We start from the raw sequence: 26,765 nt of genomic DNA on the forward strand, positions 1-26,765 counted from the left end.
AAAGGAAGAAATTGAACTGCATTCCAGAATCACACAATTTATGCTAAAGGTAGATATGAACACAGTCTTATTTTTTAACACAATCTTTTGATTCTGATTTTAGGGTTAATTTCATTACACTGAAACATTTCCCAATGGCAAGAGTAGATTAAAAGCCAAAACATTCACGTGGAACTATGATGGAGACAAGTGGAAATATTGAACCAGAACTTAGGCGACATCAGTGATGAGAATAAATATTTTGTAATGACTCATAGGAGGTGAAACTGACAGCATAAAGATTAATGTCAACTCTAAAAGTATAAGCATAGCAATATATTAATAATAGCTAGCATTTATGAAACAACTAATATGTCAGTTACTATCTTAGATCATTTATGTGCATTATCTCTCAACCCAGAAGAACACTGCAAGTTATCAACATACCCAAATGTAGATTTTGGATTAGTAAAGAGCCTGGGCTCTGGAACTGGCTGGAAGTGCAACTGGACTTGTAAAAATATTTTGACTTATAAAGTAATATATGAATACATTTTTAAATGTTAAGTAATGAAGAGGCACATTGAGGAAAAAAGCAAAAGCTCAAATTTACCCCTTTCTCTTGCATGTAAAACACATGCAAATATATATATATGTACACATATATAACCTCCTATTCTCTCCCCATCAACATACATTCTAGAGGCAATAACATTTGTTACTTTGGTATGTATTTTTTCTGTGCTTTTACATGCATTTACATGATGGAAAGGGAAAAATCACAGACAACTCCTAGATTGTTGTGATATAAGCAGGATAGCAGTGTGTGAAAGGGATGCAATAGTTCTATTTAAACATATTATGTTTGAAATGCCTTTTAGAAATCTATGTTGAAATTGCAATAAAGTATTTGGATTACACTTCTAGCTTTCAGGGTAGAGATGAGGACCAGTGATATAAATATTTATGTTATTAGCATTTGGATGCTTTATAAAGTCATGGTCTCAGATGAGATTACTCAGAGAAGGAATGTAGATACAGACAAGAGTGGGGTGCATGACAAAGCTCCAGTGAATTCCAGTATTAACAGATTAAGCAGTGAGGTTAAAACCTACTAAAGGGGACTGAGAGGGACTGGCCACTGGGAAAACAGGGCCATCAGAAGTTGGGTGTGTAACAGAAACCAAGGGGGAAGAAAGGTTCTAGAAGAAGAAAGCGTTCAACTGGTTTTGAAAGCTCTTGAAACACTGACTGTAATGGACACTGAGAATTAGAGTTTTGATTTGGCAATATAACAGTCACTAGTAGCCTTGGACAAATTATTTAACCTTGTATCTCACTGTCTCACTATAGTATGGAAGTAATAAGGTTCTATATTATTGACACAAACCATTGTTGACATCTGTGTACCTCATAGGGTTCACATGGGTTAATTCATGTAAAGCACTTAGAAAATTTCCTGGTACACAGCACTCACTAAATGTTAGTGAGGAGAAGGGGTAGGGAGAGACCAGGGGTGTTGTGACAATGGATATCCCTATCCACAGAAGGAATTATTAGGAGAGAGGAATAAGTATTTTCAAACATTCCCAGCTTTGTATTCTCTTATCAACTTGGACTTCACCACTAAGCTGAGGACAATGGCATATGTGTGTCCTCCTCCTGAAGAGGAGAAAATCAACAAAGTATGGGGCAAGCCTTTTTCCCACCTTCCAAAGTGCTTCCCTAATACCAGCTATTTCTTGTTCATTATTATTGAGGCTGTATAGATTTTGGCCTTAGGAGGCACCACTATGGGTCAAAAATATAGTGTTAATTAAAATAGCCAAGGCTGAAAATCCATTCCCAATGATACATTTCATCACAAAGTGTATCCAGTCATGTTATCTCATAGAACGTCTCAGAGATACTAAAGTGAGGTTAAATGACAACATTAAGATACTCCAAATGCATAAAGACTCTTCAATACTAAAATGCTAACAAAGTAGATTGCTTCAAATTCAAATGTAATGTCCTCAAATTAATTCCAGGAAGAAAATAAAATTCAGAAATTAAATTCTTTTGAGTTAAAATCCAAAAACATTAAAATCAAAGGAATAAAGTCTGAAATCATATACTCTTGTTATTATGAGTTAAAGTTCAAAGAAATTAAAGTGTAAAATTCTTTATCCCAATTTCTTATTCTTCTATTTTTAATCAAAGTGATTTGGGATGCCTGGGTCCAGTTATCCTTTACAGATATGTGCATGATTCCTTCAGGGCTCTTAGATTTGTGTTGATTCAATATCAAGTCATCAGTGAATGTGGTACATCCAAGACCACAAGAAAGGAAAGTAAGTGGTATAGTCTGATGTCATGAACTTTGCAAATTTGCAGTTTTTGAGGAAAGTTGCTGGAAAATGGTTTGAAAGAAGCAAAAGATAGCTACTTTCTACTGCAGGTCCCAAGTTTCTCTGCTTGAGAAGTGAGGAGTAAAAGACTCATTACTCTGGGAGACGTCAAGGGAAATAGTCTCACTGGGAAACAGCCAGGTTTATGTCATGGCAACAATGTGAAATAAACAGAGAAGAGTTTAAGGATTAACTGTACATTTCAAAGAGCACAGGACAATAGTTTTGGAGAATGAAGAAGCGTGGAAGATGGGAAAAAGGGTTCAGAGACCAGTGATAACAGATTGGGAAAGCAGATTGGAGGCAAAATGGGATTAGAAAGAACATGCCTTAGAAGAAGATCTATAATTACTTAAACTCTAAGCTTCATTGGCATTGGTGAACATAGGTCTTATTTTCCCAAGACAGTCTCATTTTGTGCTTATTGTCAAGGTTTCCCATCCGTTTTAGCATGTCTAGATTTTTCATGTTTTTAAATTTATTAATAGAGTTATAGAAGTATATCAAAACTGGTATGGTATTTTATATTTTCAGTTTCTGCTATGGTCTCTTCTATTAGTATGTGCAACATATGTGCAAAGAACAGAGTGCTTACTTAAACACATGATTAAATCTGAAAGACAATCAGCATTAGCCTGTTTCTGTCCAATACTTTCCTAATGTAATATATCTAACTTTTCTCTTCAAGGACAACACTGTAAGGTATGCACTGATAAAATGAATGACCCTTGAACACAAGTGGTTAAAGAGAGTCAACGCTAATGTCAGGTGATGATAAGAGAAGCATTAGACGCTGCTGTCCCTGCCAGCCACTTGACACGCTGACCAATAATACTATGACCTATGCCTTGCTGGGGAGATGCAAGAAGCTGCCAGGGGGCTCAGCTGCAAAACAATCACTGGTTGAAGGTATGTGTGAAGTAGATGCTGAGGAGGCTTCCAGCAGGTGTATATTTGTATCACTGAGCACAGACTCAGACTACAAAAATCATATAAAGTATCAGCACCACTACTTCAAAAGTTAGCTCTAGAGCCCACGAGCCACAACTACTGAGCCTGCGTGCCACAACTTCTGAAGCCTGTGCACCTAGAACCGGTGCTCTGCAACGAAGAGAAGCCACCACAATGAGAAGCCCGTGCACCGCAAGGAAGGGTAACCCCCGCTCGCCGCAACTAGAGAAAGCCTTTGTGCAGCAACAAAGACCCAACGCAGCCAAAATTAAATAAATTAATTTATATATATATATAAAAAAAGTTAGCAGTTACTTTAGGGCCATGCCCAAAATGGCAATCAAAAATGTGCAGCTGCAGAAAATGTGGTATATTACACTCTGTGAAGCGTGACCTTTCATTTAGATCAAATTACTTCATCCAAATTAATTTTGTCCATTTTCAATTCCAAGTTTTCTTATACATGTATGAAAAGTAAGGCAATAACTGTGAATATATGGTCTCCCTCAGGAGCAGAAGAAATCTAGTTAAATACCACAGCAATTTTGTGGCTTCAGATGCTCCAAATATAGAAACCAGTTAAATTAATTCTGATGATTTGATTTTTTTTAACTCAAATTAGAAAATTATAGCATAGCTTTTTGAAATTAATTCTGCTGAAAGTGAATGTTGAAATATTTTTTTCTCTAATATTCCTTGCTATGGAATGACAGACTGGGTGAAAACATTTTATTATTATATGTTTTTCTTTCATTTGAGCAGTTAAACTTCTTTATATGGAAACATTATCTATCTTGTAACAAATTCTATAGTGTTGTAGACATAAAGACCACAGGCATATTTTAGTTTAAGAATTTTTTTTTTTTTTTTTGGCCTCTAATCTGTACGTAAGAAGAACAAACGGTAAAGAAAACATACAGGGATTGCTCAATTCCCCCATCTCATCTGTAACTTGAAATACACAGATGTAGATTAAATAGCTTGAGCAGAGGGTTAGGTTCTCTATGAGAATTCTCTTTATGCTCAAGGATCTCCTTTCCTAATAATTGCTTTTTCCTTTTTCTCTTGTAGGAGTTTTCTTTGGGTGTGGGAAATGTGAGACAACATTAGACATATTTATCATGGATACTGAGGGCATGAACATTTCTGGAAGGAGAAGGTTGAGAGGGTCCTCATCAATGTTCATTCCTTTTATTGCAGTGTCTCATTTTATCTTTACTATTAAAATATTTGATTGGCCTCAAACCAAGACTATACCTCTAAAGAACAGATACTTTATTAAGACTGGATAAAATGATATGTTATAAAAAATATGCCATTTGAACTTATCACAAGTTAATATAGAATGTCATGTTATTGTTTTAGAATTGACAGACATTCTACCTGCTTTTTTCAGTATCAAAAATTGACTTGCTCATCCCTCTGCAATATAGATAAATTGGTCCAGGACCATAACTCCATCAAATTGGTTGAGTTACATTTGTCTCCTTGACAGCTACATTAGTAGACCCTGTAAATACCAATTTCCTCTGCAGTGATACGGTTAAATATTATTTTTCCTCCCAATTCCTCACTCTTGTGTTCATCAAAACTCATTTTGCAATACACTGGTAACTTAGTTGTAACTTAAAAGAGTTCTGGATAGTAAGTAGAATAAATTTGTACTATTGTCAATGAAAATAAATGTGTAAACAGTAGGATTTACAGAATATGCATTAACAACAGAATGGGTTTTAATATCATCCAGAGGAAGCCTTTTTAGTGCCCTAAATCTAAGGAGCATATTGAATATTTTGTACAAAAAAAATCAATTGTATTCAATACTTCACCTTAATTATTTTCATGCTCAGGTATTTAGAGTTCAGGGAACTATGCCAAAACAAAGTATAGCAGTGGATTTCAAACAATTACGTTACACTTATTGAGCGATCAGCAAGTGTGAGATATAGAAGAACATAACCAAATTAGACACAGCCTGGAAAACACAGGGTAATACACTTGGGGAAAACTAATCTAAGGAAAGAGCTCAACTGGGGCTTGAAGCTGGGAGATACATAATGATATAGATGAGGCAGTGAAAATAGTTGATGGGAATTTTGATACAAACGTTATACATGGTGACAATAAAGGCAGGGCAATTTGGAGCTACAAAAGGCAGACACATCCTACCAAGATTTAAAGATAATAGCTTTCTGTACACAACATCTTGAGTGTTGACCTGAATTAAGTCTCAGCCAACAACTGGAGACAAATAACTAATAAGCGTGTGTAATCCAAAGAGGTAGAACAATAGTTATTTAGGGCTTGATCTAGCAATGGGCAACGTGGCTGTGATGATGGGCTTTAATCAGATGACACACACTACATGTTTGCATTTTTTTCCTTTCAAACATGGGATTCTCTTCCACTAACTATATTTTACCTTTTTATGGTTAATTTGATCATAGCCCTCACTGATAACCTTTCAACTTTATTAACACTCAGATATTCATTTCCCCTGTATGCCTAAGAGAGACTTGAATACTTTCAAAGTAACAAGTTAAATATTGTTTAGCAAATTAAATTTTGCTGGATATTTCATTTATACTTTTTGACCTAGGATTCTCACACTGGGGATCTTACAGTAAGGAACTAACTTAACAGTAGCAAAAGTTATATCTGGAAGGTGTTCGTTGTAGTATTATCTGAAATTGCAAAATAAATTGGAAACAATTTGAATAACAGTATAAAGAAAAGCTTAGTAAATTTTATGATACAATAGTATGAAAACAGATTGAGAATCTGAAGGCATACATTCATTTAAAGTGGAAAAAATAAATGATGCTAAAGTGTTGTATATATTTGTAAATGCCTGCTTTAGACTTTTGTATTATTAGATTACTTCTTAAAAAATATACCTGATGAATTCCATTATAAAAATAACATATGCTTATTTTAGAACTGGAAAATATAAGAATATATGAAAAAAGTAATACAGAAAATCAATTCCTTACTCAGAGAAAACTGTTTACCTTCGTATATAAAAATACATTCTTATATTAAGTATAATTTTAATCACTTTATATACTGCTTTGTAACCAGCTTATCATTCAGTAGTTTAATTTTAAGATTGTACTAGTCAGAAAATGCTGTCTGAATGTATGAAGTTAAATGGCTTTGAGAACTTCATCAAAATTCATATCATGAGATATGCATTTAATCCCTAAATAATTAGTTTGTTTCTAATGTCTAGATACAGAAATATTACTGTGTGAAATATTCTTTCACATAAGGTTATTTTTATATCTCTGATTAGTTCTATAGGTGAAAGTCCTGGAAATTGTGTTATTTGATAAAAGGGTATCCTTTTTTAAAGCTTTTTCTAGGTATTATCCAATTGTTTCCAGAAAATCGACATCAATATTTATTCCATTAAGTGAATTTTAAAATATTTCCTGCCTCATTTCTGACTACAGATATTGTCCTGAAAAAAAAAAAAAAAAAAGATGAAGTTGATAGCTGGCAAACTGTATCACATTGCATGTTTTTCCTTTTCTAAATTTAAATATGTTATGCTTATAACTCCATGGGTTTTATAAAGTGAATACACCTGTGTAACCCCTATCCAGATCAAGAATTAGAACATTACTAGCATCCGAGACGTCCTTTCCTGCCATTTCCTAGTCACTCCCCTGAAAACTAATGGTTATTCTGACTTCTAACACCATTAGTTTCTATTGCTGTTGAACCTAAAGTCATATGAAATGAAATCATACAGTGTGCTCTTGCTTGTGTCTGGCTTCTTTCACCTAGAGTTATATTTATGAAAGTCATCTATGTTGTTACATGTAGCAATAGAGAATTGCTTTGCATGAAAAAATACAATTTATCTACTATTACTGGACATTTGTGTTGTTTCTAGATTTTGTCTGTAAAGAATTGTGATGCTGTGAGTATTCTCATATATACGTCATTTGATGAACATATGTATACATTTCTGCTAGTATATACTTTAGAGTAGGATTGCTGGGTGATAGGGTACATGTATGCTCAGATAAACTAAATAAAGCCTAACAGTTTCACAAAGTCCTACAAGCACTGTATGAGAATTCCACATGTTTCATATCCTTGTCAACACTTAGTATTGTCTGTTGCTTTCATTATAGACATTCTGGCGTGCGTGTGATGTGGCATCTCATTGTGGTTTTAACGTGGATATCCTATAACTAATGAAGGTGAGCTTCTCTTCAATGTGTTTATTGGACATTTGGATATTCTTTTGTATGAAGCATCTGTTCAAACACATTTTTCTACTGGATTGCCTGCCTTTTTAAATTGATTTACAGGAATCTTTTGCATACTCTAGATACGGATCGTGTCAGTTACATACAATGCAAATGTCTGTCCCTTTTTATGGCTTGCTTTTTTACTTCATTTTTTTTTATGGCTGCGTTGGGTCCTCGTTGCTGTGTGTGGGCCCCCCCCCCCCAGTTGCAGCGAGCAGGGGCCACTCTTTGCTGTGGTGCACGGGCCTCTCACCGTGGCAGCTTCTCTTGTTGCAGAGCATGGGCTCCAGGTGCGCGGGCTTCAGCAGCCGTGGCACGTGGGCTCAGTAGCTGCGGCTTGCGGGCTCAGCTGCCCCATGGCATGTGGGATCCTCCCACTGCGCCACCAGGGAAGCCCTACTTCTCTTTTTTTTTTTTTTTTTTTGGTCCTTCTTAAGAAATCTTAACTTACTTCTACTACATGAAGTTATTCTTTATGTTTATTTCCAAAAATGTTGATTGTAATACTGTTCACATTAGATGTAATCCATGTGTAATTTATTTTCATGTACTGTGTGGAGTAGCTTAAGATTTCTTTATTTGTTATGCATAGGAGGATATTGTGGTGATTAAATTTTTAATGTTGGTCCGCCATCATTTATAGAAAGTTCCATCCTTTCCCTACTGCATCACAGCCTCACTTGGTAAAAAACAAACAAACCAACAAAAAGAAACTAAGGTGATTGTTTACATGGACCTTTTTCTGTTTTATCTCTTTCATTAGCCTATTTTTCTCACCTTGCACTAGTACTATACTGTCCTAGTTAATATATCCTGGTAATTATTCTTAATACCTGGGAGCATAAATCTTCAAGTTTTGTTTTTTTTCTTTAAGATTGCCTTGGTAATTGTTGTCTCTATGTATTTCATATGAGTTTTAGAATCAGCCTGTTAAGTTATGGCTTTTCTTGTTTATGTTGAGAAGTCAGCTGTTACTCCTATTGTTGCTAATTTGCAGGTAATATGCTCCCCCACCCCACCTCCACTGCCTGAAGATCTTCATTTTGACTTTGGTTTTCAGCAGTTTTACAATAACAAACTTTAAAAAAAAAAGACATGCATTTATTTGATTACTAGAAAAGCAAGCATTTTATAACTTCTAAGATCATTTGTATACTCTTTAAATTTTTGCTATGTAGGAATATTTTATGGTGATTAAAATGTATCTTAGATATAGCAATATATTGGAAAATTTCTGTTTGTGTTTTATTTGTCCTTAAATTTTGCCTAAGAAAAATATATATTTGTAAAATAATTTATACTTCATATAAAACTACTCAACTATATAGGAAAGTGTAAAGGAAAGCACAAAAAAATCCACAAACCCACCATCCAGAGAAAATTATCATTATTATTATGTGAATGTTTTTCCAAGCATCCCTTTGTATATAAAAACTGAGAGAACAAATGGAGAAAGAGGTCCTGGGGCTGGATTGTGTTATCCATTAATTCCTACTGCAAAAGAAAACCAAGGACTCCACATACGTGACTGAGCATGTGTGCAGGGCTTTTGAATTTTCAAATTACTTTTCAGAGCTGCCATTCCATTTAAATTTTACCATGACATGCAGAATATTCATTATTGTCATAAAAATAGAGATGATGAAATTGAGACATGGAGGACTTGGTGGCTGGCCTATGGCCATGCAGCAAGGCAGGAGCTGCTCTGGGATCAGAGGAAATGTTTTGATTGATGAATCATGCTCCTACATGGAACATGTCCTTAGATTGTGAAGAGTAGCAGAATATGCCACCCCATAATATTTTAACTTATTGATTCTTTGGAGCTATAGACACTTGCAAAACAGTAAATGCAGAGAGAAGCTTTCTCTGAACTCTCCTTATTGGCCTGAAGACAGCTCCTCCAAAAGGAACTGAGTCATAATTCCTCTCCTTGGGAGTTGCATCAACAGAGTCTGATCATAGGAGAGGAAACTAGATGTTGACACCACAGCCAGACAAACTTTGTCACAAACTGTCTTACCTTCCACCTAGTCTAAGGGCCCATTCATCTTTCCTAAAAATCACTGACTCTCTTAAAATGCCTACCCCAACCCCTACTTTTCCTCTTAAGCTGGTACTTAATTCTGAATTCTAAGCCATCTTAAGGACATACTCATTTTTCCCTATTACCCATGTACACATAAGGATATTTGTTAATAAATTTCTGTTTGTTTTTCTCTTGTTAATATCTTTAACTGGTGTTCTCAGCTAAAGACTCAGAAGAAGAATAGGGAGAAAATGATTCTTCCTCCTGTACGTTAGCTACTCTACCCTGGTCACTAAATGAGTTATCAGCGTTTAATATCCTGGCAATTACTTTTACAATATTAAAATAAAAATTAGACTTCTACATATTTAACCATTTTACTTGTATTTATATTTTGTTTGTTTCATTTATTAGGTTTAGAGGGGGAGAAAATGCTATTGAAAAGACCTTTGCAATTATTTTCTTCATATAATTTTCTGAACTTGGAAAATCATCCCTGAATATGAAATGAAAGTGACATGTTTCAAGTAATAGTCATTGTCATGTGAAAAAACTAAAGTGATCTTATTTTGTGGTCCATTGGTATAATTTACCCTATTACCTGTGCTAGTTATGAAAGACTATTTTTCAAACAATAACTATAATTTTAGGAAGGATTATACTAAAGAAAAATATTCATATTTACTTCAACTTATAATACTATTTTTCAAAGATAATATGAAAGACTTTCAGAAACATTTCTCTTCCAGTGATACTTATATGTCTCATTATTTATTAATAAGTACATAAGACATCTTTGTACTTACCTACATAATGCGCATGTTTATTCATTTACCTTTTTCAATCCAAAAATAATCTTAGACAATTGGATGCCCATCACAGGTCGTAGAAGATTGTTTTCTCCTCACTTCAAGCTTCCAAACAAAAGGAAAACACACTCTCTACACATACGTACCTCCTTAATATCCATGTTAGAGAATGAAGTGTAAATTGTAAAAGGGAAGGAGTGGTTTCTATCTGTCAACATTAACAAAAATGAGTTTTCTTTACTCCAAAGGAATCACAATGCATTTCATTAAATGTCACTGATTTCAGAATTATTTTTGCTATTACCTTTCAAATCTGGAGATGCCTAGGGGATATGAGATTTTTTAAGTGTTTTTAAGAATTTTAATATTTAAAGGAATAATGAGTGTAATAGAAAATTAAGCTAAAACCTGAAAACTTAAGGAACTGAAATTATTCTGACTCATGTCTCTATTAAGAAGCACTGAGGTTATTTTTATTGAGTTCTGGCTTTTCCCCCTTCACACTTATTTAAGAAACACTTGGGGGTAAAGCATCTGTAAATATAAATTGGGATGTACCAGCGTTGTTTATGTGACACACATTTTAAATCAGTGTATTATGCATTTAAACACAAGAAAATGTGGACTTTTCTTCCCTGAGGTAAGCAGATGGTGCCAGAAACAGAGTACTTTGGAAATAAATTATTGTTGAAAGTATCAAATTTGATGTTATAAAATAACCATATTTATACAATTTTGAATGTAAGTGATTGTAGTTTTAGTGCTTTCCATTTTTCTTCCTGTTTTAATTAAAATTTTTGTCAAATTCTTTACGGTAAAAGGAAGTCTTTAGAACAGATTTCTTTCATATTAAAGTTGGGAGTTTTGTAGGTTAGAGCAGCCTGAAATTTAGGAGACTAAAAAGATGATCTTTTAAAATAATCTTCCTCCTTAGGGACTGCCCCAGAGCTTGCAGCAGAATCTGAGTGCTGGTAGAACATAGATAATATTCATTTGAATTTACCCCTGAAGGAAAGACCCAATTTTGAGTGGAAGTATCAAGAACGCATTTGAGACCCAGTGGAACAGAGCAGTGGCTACTGGAAAGTAAAAAAAAAAAAAAAAAAATACAGGGCTTCCATCCCCCACCCCCAAATGCAAAGCAAAATGTAAAAAAGGGACAGCAGGACAGTAGAGAATGAGCTTCATCCAACCAAGATATGGTTGAGGCAACTTCAGCAAAAGAACTGGTGATAAACATTAAATAATGTTTAATTGAGAATTAAGACTAAAATAAATGTGGATATAAGGATAGGAGAGTTATATGTTATTTGTTGTATAATCTAAGAGAAATATTGCAACTAAAAAATATAGGAGGAGAAGAGAGAGAAGACGTGGAAAGCAGAATTAGCTATATTTCATTGTCTCTGAGATAAAAGATGGAAATTAAAGAGCTTAAAGTTGAGAAAAGAAGGAGAAGCCTAAGTAAAGAAAAGAGGTCTACAAGCTCTGTGTAATGACATTAGTGTGAAGGTGGCACTGAAATGAAAATATTAACCTTCTTAGAACCAGAAGAAATTCAAAGAGAACTAAAGACATTTACCAAAAAAAAAAAAGAAGCAGAGAAAACAAGCCTACAGTGAGAGAACCAAAGTAAATAATCCACGAAAGAACAAAATAAAACAAAACTTGAGAACAAGCATGCATCATATAAATAAATATAATTGACTTAACACACCTGCTAAGAGAAGAATTTCAGATTGGGTCAAAAAGCAAAACCCAGCTGTATGCTTTATACTGTAAATACATCTAACAGTGATTTCAAAAGCCTAAAAATGAAGAGATGAGTCAAAGTCACCTGACAGTGAAACAAAATAAAACCAGGGCTTGTGATCTTCATATCTGACATAGCAGAATTCAGCACCAGGAGCAATAAAAAAAAAAAAAAAGGATTATTTATAATGTGAAAAAAGTTTCATTTCAAAATGAAGATGTAAGACTTATCTATGTACCAAATAACATAGTGGCACCTTAATAATAATGAAACCAAAGGAGAGGCAAGGAAAAATGGAAACAAACTAAGACAGAATTTTGAAATACCTCTCTCAGTCTAAGATAAAACAAGTGTATAAAAGTAAAGGGGCATATGGAAGATCAAAATATTATAATGAGTGAGAAAGATTTTTATGAACATATATGTACTACTACTACTGGTGAAAGCAAGGTATACACACACACACACATCTGCTTTCAAGTTCTCTTGAAATATTTGTGAAAGTCAATCCTATTTAATATTCTATGTACCTACATCTATGTCATGGCAAAAAGAATAGTTCAATAAGGTCTATAGTATAGAAATCATACAAACAACACTCTGATGACAATTAAAACTAGAAATTAATAACAATAAAATAAAAAAGATATTTTCATGTGACAATTAAAAAAACTAATGTCTATTAAACATTGCTTGGGTCAAGGAAAAATACAAACCAAACCTCCAAAATTGCTAGAAAATAATTGTCATGCACTCATTTATATATAAGAATTCATGGAACAGCTAGAACAATGCTCATAGGAAAATGTATAGGTTTAAGTAATTATATTAATAAAGATAAAAGACTGAAATAAACAGATTAAACATATAATTCAAAAAGTTAGGAAAAAACAAAGTAAGCAGAGTCAGGATTTAAAATGTGAGATCGAAGAGGTTGAAAGCATAGAAATAACAAAACTACTTACATAAATTAAAAAGCCGAGTTTTTGAAAAATAATCAAAATAAGTAAACCACTAATTAAAATGATCAATAATAAATAAGAGAAAAAATACCAAAAAAAAAAAAAAAAGAGAGAAATAATAGGAGATAATAACATTTGAAATAGAGCAACTGAAAAAAAATCACAAAATCAACTTCATAGTTTTAGGAAAATAAATTTAAAAGCCTGAAGGAAATGGATGACACTAGGATGGTGATGAAAGGAGATGACAGGAGAACACAGATGCAAGTGATAGTTCCCTGAGTAAACTTTATATACTCTCTGCTTTTGACCTAGAGGAATGTTTCACGTGAGAAAACATGAAAATCTTAGCATCTATGAAAATAAATAATCATAGCTGACTGACTCTAAAACATTAAATAAATAAAATTCTGTGAGTCTTGGGAGAGATTCCAAAAAGAGAATTGGGAGAGAGATTATCAATGGACACCTAAGCCTGAAGCCAGATACCCACTCCTGGACTTGTTAAATTATGTAAGCTGTTATTTTCCATTTTCATGTTGAGCCAATTTGAATTTTCTTTCTTTAAATGCAACTTAGAGTTTAAACTGATATGAGGGTTTATTTTGATAAATACAGAATTGTGTCTGCATCTGTCATCTTCATGTATCCTGTTTACATATAGAAAAAGTGATTAACATGATAATTTATTGTCATAGTGAATGAAATGCTTGAATGAGGAATATTAAAGTATCATGTACATATGTACACAGACATATATAAAACAGCTCTGGAACATTGTATTTTTGCATCCAGCCTTTCACAAAGGAGAGATTTTCACCAGTACCATGCAATTCCCTGCAATTTCAACCTGAATAGCTCAATGTGTTAGAAGGTATTTCATAGTTGACATATAAAAGCAACTAATAGTGATAAAAGACATCTGCAGACATGTGGTCAATACCCGTAGATTTTTAGAAGATATATTTCCCCAAGGGATGCCTGTGATTTTCATGTCGTATCAAAAACTAACTCTAGATCCAATTGCTATTTTGATAGAAATGCCTGTACAGCTAACACTAAGAAGTTAGTCCAGGGATCCTGCTAAGGAAATAGAGTTTGAAGTTTCAGCAATAAATGTTGTAAAATATGTGGTTGCCTGAGCAGGGAGAAACCAGCTGTGTACCTCAGAGCCGTTCACACTAATTGTTCTGAGTAGAGGTATGAACAAGGACACCTTTGATGGAAACACTCAGACACTTGCCACCTTAAACCTACTCTTCAAGATAGAGTTAAATAGTGAGTAGTCAACAAAATTTTCCCTTTTTTCCTTCTTATGTCTTAAATCAATTAATTTATTTAGGCAATGGAACTGTTTTTGCTCCATTTCCCTCTCAGTGAACGCTTTGCCTGTAATACTCCAAGCAATTCCAGTCCTGAATTCCTCCTGAGGATACAGTTCAGGCTGAGAAATGCTGCGTTGTTGGCATGTTCAGTAATGTAGAAAAATACATGCCAGAGTCAGACAGCATCTCTGGATCAATATATAATATGAATTTAGATTGCAGAAGATCCTGGACTTTAATTATGAAGCTGCCTTTCATAAATACAAAATAGAATAGTGCAAGTAAAACTCGAAGGTACCATTGACAGTTTTTGCCCCCCTTATTACAAGGTAGTGAGGTCATCATGGGCATTATTTAATGAACACTGTACCCATAATAGGAAGGAATGAAAGAAAAAATGAAGAAGGAAGGAAGGAAGGTGGCAGGACAAAAGAAGAAAAAGAGATGGAAAGAAAAGAATTTTGTAGTTCTTGAATCACCTTCTTTCCTTTCTTTCCTTCTTTCTCTCCTCCCTCCCTCTCTCCCTTTCTTTCTTCGTTTTTTTAATAAAATGGAGATAACAGTAGTATCCATCTCCTGGAATTACTGTGAAGATTATATGAGTATCTATTTAGTACAGTACATGGCACATGTTAAATGTTTGGAAAATATCATTGTTTCCATCATCATATCCTCATTTCTGGATGTGTGATTACAGAAAGACTTCAGATAAATCTTTCTCTGACCTCATGATTCTTTGTTCACAATATCCTTCCTCCCTCCCTCCCTCCCTCCCTCTTTCTCTCTCTTTCTTTCTTTCTATTTTTTCTGCCCTAGGCTGGTTCATTTCTTCAACTTTGAAGTTTATTCTTTTTTTAGCTGAAAAATAAACTAAGTGAAGTGGTTGAACAATCTCACTTTAGACAAACATTTAAAACAAGATTATTTTAATTTGATAATTAAATAAATTATTTAGAAAATAAAAGCTTATAAATTAGAAAATGTTATTTTGTGGCAATAAAACTTTACTGAGTTGTTTGGTTTTCTATAATACATGACTTGCATAGTATCATCTGCTGAAAGTTTTAGAGTAAAATTATCACTTAACTTGTAAAATTTAGGACTGTAATGAAAATTCCTTATCAGTTGATTTTTATTATTCAGGTGGGGCTGAAGTGTCTTTACAGATCCTGGAAATCATAATCCCAGGGACATCTGAGTAGCCGAGTACCGTTCAAACATAGGCACTCTATGCTTTTTAGAAAAAGTTTTTTTTTTAATTGTGATTCTGTGAGCCCGGAAGTGAGTTTTGATGCCAGCAAGTCTTCCTTTTTTAAAAAAACAATATTCCCTTGTTTATCCTTAAAGACCAAATGGTATAAATGTGAACATGTAGCTACAAAAATCATCGAATTTTATTCCTCATGTTACTGCAACCAGCTTGTCTAAGGATAAGACATAAATTAGTGACACACAGTTCCCATGCAATTGACTGGTTGAAAGTTGATAGTTGTATTTGTGATTTAATCTATAAAGAATAAGGTAGGTTGAATTTTGCAAAGACCTAAAAGATTATTTACTATTCAGATAACACCCTCAGTAATGCATTTTTGCAAAGTTTCCCAGTAAATTGATAAATTGTTCATGTCAGGTTTACAACGTTGTTAATGTCAAATATTTGAGTATTTGATGTTGTAGAATTCTCTACCGTCCTTTGACCGGCTAAGAGAATTCTATTCTAAACTATTACACTCCAAATAAGTGACGTTCTCTGGCATGGTGAAGAGCAACAGAATATTAACCTGATTAAACATTTATAAGCACATGACTGTTTTCTTACTCTATGGAGTCATCTTCCCCGAGCAACCAAGCTGTAACAACTACTTTGTGCAGAATAATTCTATGATGTTCCTAATAGAGTATATTCCTACACTTGAAAATGTCATTATTACCCATCCATCAGCCCTAGTGAAGTTATGAAACTTCATTTCACTAGAGGCCCTGACATTACATTGCTCACTGTTTGTTCTGCTTGTCAGCACTTTATGTCACTAATGGGCAGGCAGCCGAATCCAAAATCTCAATTTTTTTCTTAATGGAGATATTTTTTTTCTCATTCAGTCATCTGCTCATGTGGTTCATAATATGCCTGAGGGTACACAGCCAAATCTAGGTAATAAGGTCGGTTGAGCTTGACTGAAGTATGGTATTGGCTGGTGGGGCTAATTTCTGTGCCCTTGATAATGCAGTTTTCTGTTATATGTATGCTGTGCAGTTAATAAAAAAAAAGGAATCTGGAAATGTGATAATATATTTTAATTTCTGTTAATTTAACACTAGTTATAAAAGCGGAATTATGAATTTAATTTTGTGTAAAGAATTTGGATACAATTGAAGGAGAGTCATTTTATTACTGCAAGTACATGGATATTTAGAGAGAGAAAAATCTCCAAACCTCTTGCTATACAGAAAAGTGATATATAATAAAATCTTTCTTAAATAATTTTTTTAACATTTGATCTATTTTATGGCAAAGTAAATTTGTATTATAATTCAAGAAATCAAGAGTGAGTATGGTACACACACACACACACACACACACAAATGCTCATGAGGTGTTCTGACTATTTCAATATTATTTTGATTTTACATAACTAAAATTCCTGTCCATTCATATTTTCGTTTAAGACTAACTCTCAAGTGTTTTCTTTTGTATTCTCAGTTAACAGATAAAGTATGTAATTTGAATTTAAAAAGCATAGGAGGAAATAGGTATTAAAGTGATGTATTAACCATCAATAGCAATGAGGGTTGTCTCTGGGGGGCTGGGGATTATGGGTGATTAATTTTTACTTTATGCTTTTATGTATTTCTAGTTGTCTGCAATGAACATGTATTACTTGTAAAATTAGAAAGAAAATAAATAAATGTCATAAAAATAAAATTTAAATAGTGAAGTATTAATTAACTGTAACTTTAATTATATTTTTTAAAAAGTCTACATTTTAAAGGAAAAAATAAAGTTTCTATAAGACATGGTGAGAGAAAAGCGGTATGGATAAGATGCCTCATAATAATAAAAAAATAATTTAACTTCATATTGTATTTTAATGCTTATATTTACATATAAGCCTATGTGAAAGACAAATATGAGAAGTTTATGTGTGTGCAAAATTAGTTTGCATCACTATGTCATCTATCCAACACGTCCTGCTCCTGACTGGATGCAGGAATTGGCCTCATCATCTGTGAAACTTTTTAAGAATCATAAACCTGGATTATCTCTATATTTATAGGGATTTTTTTCTTTTTGCATGTGTTTTTTTTTGGAAAGAGAAGAAAATGATGAAGATGGTGAGGATGGTGGAGACGGTGGTTGCATATGGTGATAATAATGTTATTGAGGACTTCACATATTTGTGTTCTAAATGTATTAATTCACTTACTCCTCACCCAAACTTTGTGAAATAGGAGGTATTATTATTCACCATTTTTTTTTACAGATGAGGACATTAAAATGTACAGAAATTAAGTAACTTTTTTTCCTTTCAAAGAATCTTAGCATCACCCCAAACGAATCTTCCCTAAACAGACTTTAACCATATCTTATACACCTTAACAATTTCTGCTGCCTTCAGTTGCCTACTTTACCAATCTGAGCCTTTCTCTTCTCTTTTCAAGGTCCTCCATCATCTGGCTTCATTCTAAATATTCAAATTTTTCCTGTGCAACTTTCCAGCATGCACCCTCTGCAGACAAGTATCATTTCCTTGTGCTTGCTTATTAATTAATTCAAAGTATGGAATATACAATTCTTTAGTTTCATGGTACAAACAGACACACATACACATACACACAAAATGGAAAAAAATGTTGTGATGTTAGAAGAAACCCTATTTGGAAAGGTGATGTGAGAGTTGTTTCTTGGGATTCACTGTGGGAGATGACCTCTCTTCTTAGTGTGACACAGAGTTCTGTCACACAAGGTGAACCTGGCCTCCCCTGCTATGTACACCACATGTACACAAAGTCATTTACCCTAAGGCTCATATAGGATGGCTTGGTTGGGAGAAGTTCCAAAGTGATCCAGTCTTTATAGCAAGGAGTTCTCACTTACAAAAGCCTGTACCCTAGAATTGCATCAGGAGGACCAGGACAGACTTTTCTCTCTCTTATGGTAAGTTTTCTTGGGGAGTGGAGGAAAACTCTTGTCCTGTTTGGCCATATTCCCTTAGAAATATTCTGAAGTACTGAGCCTCAAAGGGAACTGGTCTTCACCATACTCTCAGAGGCATCCAAGATAAATGTGCAGATACAAAAAAGATGTAGAGTAAAAGAGATCTGTCTTCTTTTATCCACTTCCCATAGTTGATCCTATGCTTTTTCCAAGGAAAGGAGCAACTTGATATGCTCTCTTCTCCAGAATGTCCCTGTTTACATCGTTTTACTTCCATAGAACTGAAAAGGGACAATAAAGATGTTTGCAGAATAAATAAGTTCTTCTTTAATGTAACTTCAATGTGATATCTCTATTGCTACAAAGACAAAAAGTTCAAATTTTAAGTGGCCAGATAGAAAAATAGATACAGAGATAATTGATAGATATTGAATATTATTAAAAGATTGGATTGGAACAACCTGTATTTCATTTTGGAACACTCACCCCTGTTTATTTGGTTCAAGATACCCACTTCAGAGTGACTACTTTAAAGGGATGGGCTAAAAAGAGGCAGCAGTGCTTGTAAATATCACATTGTTTATCATACTCAGAGTGGTGATTTTATAGAAACTTTAAATATGAAATTAAAACATTTAATGCCAAAATTAAGGGAGAAAAAGAAATAAGGGTTTGGCTTACATAATCTGGTGAATGTGTGAGCATGAAAGGAAATGAGAGGGGGTCTTCTTTAAAGAAGTTTTCTTGGGGGTGGTGTTTATGCTCTAACTCTCTGACTCTCCCATTTCTCAGAATCTTTCCTTTGTGTTATCAAATCCTGTAGTGTCAGAGTCTGGGTTGAATTTGTAGCTCCTAGCTGAAGGGGATATTTCAGTACAAGACACTATTTATATATCTTTAAATAATATAACACCCTTGTATGCAAGCTAGGGTGTCTCACAGTGGCCACCCTGAGGTTTTGCAGCAAAAGGATCTCTATTACCTATACCTCACCATGGGAGAGAATGGTTTAACCAGGAATGAGCCAGAGAAAGGGATAAATGGTTGCTAAAGGGAAAGAAACCAGGGAGTAAGTGACTATACCAAAAAAGAATATAAATACTGTTTTTTTCAAGTATATCTTAGAGGAACAGAATAACATTCTTAGCTAATCTTCCCTGATTTTTGCATGAGTGATGGGCAATGTTGGGAGAAATGACTAGAAATATTTTTCTTTTGAAAATGAGAATTGAGTTGAAACTAATTTTCAAGCTTTCCCTGAAAATTCAACTTGGGTAGTCTGGTGAAAATATATGACACTGCACCTTCTAATGACTCAACTAAATGACAACTCTCATTTGGTTCATGGTTCATGGGCTAAATTTACCACTTTGGTTCTTTTGCAAGAAATCAGAGTATTTCTGAATCAGATGGGCCAGAAATTGTACAATAATTAAAGGCCTGTGCACTGTGTGACTGAACTAGACCGACACTCTGTTAAGGTAGTTGGCTGGTTGCAAGGAGTGACATATTTTCACTATTTACCTTCGTATGCTGGAATTCAGTCAATTTTGGGTTTTTTTCCCATAATTCAACAAAAATGATTGTGGTTGGAACTCAAAAATTAAAGAATAAAAGGAAGGTGTTGATAATGAGAGTCATATAAGAGTGTGTAGTGAGTTGAATAGTGACCCTCAAAAAGATATTCTCATGTCCTCACTCCTGGCACCTACGTATATTACCTTATTGGAAAAAGAGTCTTAGCAAATGTAATTAAGGATCTGGAGATGAGCTCATCCTGGACTATATGGGTGGGCCCTAAATCCAATGACAAGTGTCCATATATGAGACACACAGAGAGAAGGTCATGTGAAGATGGAGGCCGAGTGGAGTGATGCAGCTGTAAGCCATGGGATGCCTAGAGACACCAGAAGTAGGAAGGGCTAGAGAGGTTTCTCCGCTAGAGTCTTCAGAGGGAAAGAGACCTCTTAAAACCTTGATTTCAGACTTTGAGCATCCAGAATGATGGACAATTATCTTCTATTGCTTTAAGCCGTCCAGTTTCCGGTCATTTGTTAACAGCAGCCCTAGAAAATTAATACAGGGTGATAAGGTGGCCACAGTTTCTTTTCTCTGAAGCTCCAAAAGGGCTGACTGAGGGGGGCTTCAAGACACCTAAATACATGTACAGTTGACAGTCTCCTGGGAAACACAGTACTGTTTAAATGCATGAAGTCTATCCAAAATGCATTCACAATGACTGAAGTCTTAATATCTAGACAAGTGCCCATGGAGGCAGCCCTAACACAATTTTGTGATAAGCAACTTGAGGCTTGGATAAATAATGGTCTATAGTAAATGGAGGTGTTGAGGAAGTGAAAGAAGACTATACATTTCCCTCTGTGAGTTGTTTGAATTGGAATGTACAAGTTTTTCATATCTAGTGCAATTTTTGTCACTTTTCTGTTATTTCTGTTGTGATTTAATCTTCAAAATTACCCAATTAGGGAAGTGTGATTTGTTTGTTTCTTGGCCATATTTTTGTTGTCAATTTCCAACTGTCTTCTATTATGGTCAGAGAATGTGTCCCGTTAGTTGTTTTTGTTGTTTGTATTTGTTGAACTGTACATTAAGGCAAAATATCATCAACTTTTTTGTATGCTCTACAGGTACTTGAAAATAGCATGCTCTTCCTTTTTGTTGAGTGCAGAATTCTATAATGCTATTGCTTTGTTGTTCAACTCTTCAGTATCCTATTTTTCGGAGGTGTTCCATTTGTTCACTTGGTTTCTGAGAGAAGTGTGCGAAACCTTTCCTCATGAGAGTAGATTTGCCGATTTCTTCTTGTATTACTATCTTTTTTCTTATAAGTTTTAAAGTCATATTGATGACGCATAATCTAATTAATTGCTTTATATTCTTCTGAATTGTTCCTTTGATCAAAATGAGATATCCTTCTTATTTCTTTCAATGATTGTTCACTTTGCATTTTATTTTTTTCTAATATTATATTATTATATCAACTTTCTTTTGATTCGTATTTGACTGGCGTTTTTTTGCCCCTTTAAGTATGTCTCTTGTGTAAGTCTATACCTAGAATCTTTGTTTTTAATTTTTAATTTTTTTTAATAGGACAGTGTCTTTATTGCCATTTCAAAAGTAAAAAAAGCAGGTGCAGAAATGGACTTCGGCTGACCCTTCTAACAAGGGCCAGGGCCAGACAAACAGTGGCTGGCTGAGGGCAAGCTGGTCGATGAAGGCTGGAATGGGGGCGGGTGCTCAGGGCTGGGTGGGTGGGTAGCGGGCAGACCACCAGGGAGGGCAGCACAGAGCTGCAGGTGCGCAGGGAGTGGATGGGAGGCTGCTGCACAGGTGCGTTAGCCCTTTGACAGAAGGGAGATCCCTCTGCCTCGAGCCTCACAGCCGGTGGGTGGAAGGAAGGGGCTCCAGCACTCGGTCCTGCGTAGGATAGGGAGGCCCCCGTGAGCCCTGGGCTGCAGGCAGCCTGCCCCACCCAAGTTCCTGCTTAGGGCCCCAAGTTCCTGGCTTTCCTGGTCTGTCTGTCCCTTCATGGGCATGCTAAAGAACCAAATCCTGCAGTCAATCAGATGCCAGGCGAGGGGACCCTCCAGGACTCTTGACCAAGGGAAGGGTCATCAGGACCAGCTCCACCTGCCATTTACCAGGAGCTTAGAGTCTGTGGAGGGGGCTCACATCTCGCTGTGTTCCCCGCTGGCCAGGACCCGTCCTCCACCCACCCTCCCAGGCCTCAAGCAGCTCCTCCACCGACCTGTAGGCTGCAGGGAACCTGAGTCCGACGGAAGGCGCCAGGGAGGGAGGAGTGGCGGGGGCGGTACTTGGGGGCCGTGGCCCACGCCCAGCGCCTGCGCCCTTCTTCCTACTGCTCGCCCCGCCCTGCTCTGGCACGTCAAGCCCGTGGATGGCGGTGCCGCACAGCGTGCGCACGTGGATCCGCAGCTGAGCCGGGTGCTGCCCCTTCTGCAGAAGTGTCTTGGCTGTCCCCCAGGGTCTAGGCAGCAAGGCGGTGGGCCAGGCCCCTGGGCATGCCCAGCTCAATGGCATCTTCGGCCATGGCCTCAGGAGGCGCACACAGAGGCCACGCCACTGCTCCTGAGGCGGGTGTGGACGTCCACGGGGGCCTGGGGCACCTCCTCCCCCGGCCCGCAGGCCTCCATTAGGGTCCGCAGGAGCCGGGGCTCGTTGCTCCTGGAGTGGCGGCCCTGCGTCCCCACCACGGCTCCCTCCTAGGCCACTTAGGGCAGGTTGGACGAGCCCCCCCCCGGCAGCACTCGCGGGGTCTGGGGCAGCAGCTCCTGCAGGTGCTCCGAGAGACCCCGGCGGCCACGGACATCAGCCTGTGCTCGCGGTGACGAGCCACCTCCGCCAGGGCGGCTGGCAGGATGCTGGGTTGGTGGCAAAGGGAGCAGCTCTGCAGCACCTCCTGGCTGAACGGGTGGTCTGGCAGCCAGGGGCTGGGAAGCGGCTGAGGTTCCTGTCGGTCTGCGTGCTGGTCAGCGCGTGCTGAGCCTCGGCTTCTCCTGCTCGGATGAGGCCCCCGCCCTGTGGCCCACGGCGAGGAAGCCAGGCGCCGCGGGACAGGACTCCTCCGCCACCACTGCGCCCGGTCCAAGAGTCTTCAGTATCTGATCTGAATGGTAAGTTCTGAGAAATTCTAGTCAGTTATTTCATCAGGTTTTGTCTCTTCTGTGTTCTTACCTACATCTTCACGTTCTATATCCCCTTTTAGAAGGATTTGGAAACTTAGCATCTGTCATGCGTTTCTCTTACTCTCTCTTTATTCGTGCAGATTTCTTATAAAAATTCCTCGGTTCAGCGTCGTCCATTCGTTCTTCGAGGGTCTCTTTTGCTTTTCATGCCATCTATTTGACTTTATTCAATAGTATCTTTCACAAAACCTCTAAGAGATGTATATTCATGACTGTTCTCCTTTCGTGTGACCCCATTACCTCTGTGATATTTATAATGATTATTTGAATGTCTTTTTATGATTTTCTAGTAACTTTTTTGTGGAGTCAATTTCTGTCTTTTATGTACTTTTGTTTTTGTAAATATTTCTGATGATGTGTTTATCTTCTATGAAATGATTCCCTGATATTTTTCTAGGTAAGTTTTGCTCTCTGTCTTATACCTTTTTTTTTTTTTAATTTGAATTTTATTTTATTTTATTTTTTTATACAGTAGGTTCTGATTGGTTATCTATTTTATACATATTAGCGTATATATGTCAATCCCAATCTCCCAGTTCATCCCACCACCACCCCCCCCCGCCACTTTACCCCCTTGTGTCCATATGTTTATTCTCTACATCTGTGTACATCTGTGTCTCTATTTCTGCCTTGCAAACCAGTTCATCTGTACTGTTTTTCTAGGTTCCACATACATGAGTTAATATACAATATTTGTTTTTCTCTTTCTGACTTGCTTCACTTTGTATGACAGTCTGTAGATCCATCCATGTCTCTGCAAATGACCCAATTTCGTTCCTTTTTATGGCTGAGTAATATTCCATTGTATATATGTACCACATTTTCCTTATCCATTCGTCTGTCGATGGGCATTTAGGTTGCTTCCATGATGTGGCTGTTGTAAATAGTGCTGCAGTGAACATTGGGCTGCATGTGTCTTTTTGAATTATGGTTTCTCTGGGTATATGCCCAGCAGTGGGATTGCTGGGTCGTATGGTAATTCTATTTTTAGTTTCTTAAGGAGCCTCCATACTGTTCTCCATAGTGGCTGTATCAATTTACATTCCCACCAACAGTGCAAGAGTGTTCCCTTTTCTCCACACCCTCTCCAGCATTTGTTGTTTGCAGATTTTCTGAGGATGACTGGCTTATACTTCTGATCTTGGCTTACAATTATGGTTTTCCTTCTCCTTCATTCTTTTAGGCACATCTCAATTTTTTTTTTTTTTTCAGTTTCTAATAGTATTTTTATTTCTTTTTATTTTTTTTAACATCTTTTTTGGAGTATAATTGCTTTACAATGGTGTGTTAGTTTCTGCTATATAACAAAGTGAATCAGCTCTACATATACATATATCCCCATATCCCCTCCCTCTTGCATCTCCCTCCCACACTCCCTATCCCACCTCTCTAGGTGGTCACAAAGCACCGAGTGGATCTCCCTGTGCGATGGGGCTGCTTCCCACTAGCTATCTATTATACATTTGGTAGTGTATATAAGTCCATGCCACTCTCTCACTTCATCCCAGCTTACCCTTCCCCCTCCCTGTGTCCTCAAGTCCATTCTCTACATCTGCGTATTTATTCCTGTCCTGCCCCTAGGTCCATCAGAACCATTTTTTTTCTTTTTCTTTAGATTCCATATGTATGTGTTAGCATATGGTATTTGTTTTTCTCTTTCTGACTTACTTCACTCTGTATGACAGACTCTAGGTCCATCCACCTCACTGCAAATAACTCAATTGCATTTCTTTATATGGCTGAGTAATATTCCATTGTATATATGTGCCACATCTTCTTTATCTGTGCATCTGCCGATGGACACTTAGGTTGCTTCCATGTCCTGACTATTGTAAATAGTGCTGCAATGAACATTGTGGTACATGACTCTTCTTGAATTATGGTTTTCTCAGGGTATATGCCCAGTAGTGGGATTGCTGGGTCATATGGTAGTTCAATTTTTAGTTTTCTAAGAAACCTCCATACTGTTCTCCATAGGGGCTGTATCAATTTACATTCCCACCAACAGTGCGAGAGGGTTCCCTTTTCTCCACACCCTCTCCAGCATTTATTGTTTGTAGATTTTCTGATGATGACTGGCTTATACTTCTAATCTTGGCTTCCAATTGTGGCTTTCCTTCTCCTTTATTCTTTTAGGCACGTCTCAATTTTTTTTTTTTCAGTTTCTAATAGTATTTTTATTATGACATACTCTATTATGTCATAGAGTGTTCTGCCTATGTTTTCCTCTACGAGTTTGATAGTGTCTGGCCTTACATTTAGGTCTTTGATCCATTTTGAGTTTATTTTCATGTATGGTGTTAGGGAGTGTTCTAATTTCATTCTTTTACATGTAGCTGTCCAGTTTTCCCAGCACCACTTATTGAAGAGGCTGTCTTTTCTCCATTGTACATTCTTGCCTCCTTTATCAAACATAAGGTGACCATATGTGCATGGGTTTATCTCTGGGCTTTCTATCCTGCTCCATTTATCTATATTTCTGTTTTTGTGCCAGCACCATACTGTCTTAATTTCTGTAGCTGTGTAATATAGTCTGAAGTCACAGAGCATGATTCCTCCAGCCCCATTTTTCCTTCTCAAGATTGCTTTGGCTATTTGGGGTCTTTTGTGTTTCCCTACAAAGTGTGAAATTTTTTGTTCTAGTTCTGTGAAAAATGCCATTGGTAGTTTGATAGGGGTTGCACTGAATCTGTAGATTGCTTTGGGTAGTATAGTCATTTTCACAATGTTGATTTTTCCAGTTAAGAACGTGGTCTATCTCTCCACCTGTTTGTATCATCTTTAATTTCTTTCATCAGTGTCTTATAGTTTTCTGCATACAGGTCTTTTGTCTCCTTAGGTAGGTTTATTCCTAGGGATTTAATTCTTTTTGTTGCAGTGGTAAATGGGAGTGTTTCCTTAATTTCTCTTCCAGATTTTTCAGCACTAGTGTATAGGAATGCAAGAGATTTCTGTGCATTAATTTTGTATCCTGCTACTTTACCAAATTCATTGATTAGCTCTAGTAGTTTTCTGGTAGCATCTTTAGGATCTGAGGCCTTTAGTTTTCTGGTAGCATCTGCAGACAGCGACAGCTTTACTTCTTTTCCGATTTGGATTCCTTTTAGTTCTTTTTCTTCTCTGATTGCTGTGGCTAAAACTTCCAAAACTATGTTGAATAATAGTGGGGAGAATGGGCAACCTTGTCTTCTTCCTGATCTTAGTGGAAATGGTTTCAGTTTTTCACCTTTGAGAATGATGCTGGCTGTGGGTTTGTCATATATGGCCTTTATTATGTTGAGGTAATTCCCGCTATGCCTACTTTCCGAGGTTTTTGATCATAAATGGGTGTTGAATTTTGTCGAAAGCTTTTTCTGCATCTATCGAGATCATCGTATGGTTTTTATCCTTCAGTTTGTTAATATGGTTTATCATATTGA

The 26,765-nt window shown here is 36.4% G+C and overlaps 1 pseudogene; it reads right to left on the reverse strand.

Annotated features, from left to right (window-relative positions):
* Positions 1-22,288: 22,288 nt before the first annotated feature.
* On the reverse strand, positions 22,289-23,463 carry LOC137769149 (pyrroline-5-carboxylate reductase 3-like; annotated as a pseudogene).
* Positions 23,464-26,765: the final 3,302 nt, after the last annotated feature.

The sequence above is a fragment of the Eschrichtius robustus genome, chromosome 9, assembly GCF_028021215.1.
Source record: "Eschrichtius robustus isolate mEscRob2 chromosome 9, mEscRob2.pri, whole genome shotgun sequence".
In the NCBI taxonomy this organism is placed as follows: domain Eukaryota; kingdom Metazoa; phylum Chordata; class Mammalia; order Artiodactyla; family Eschrichtiidae; genus Eschrichtius; species Eschrichtius robustus.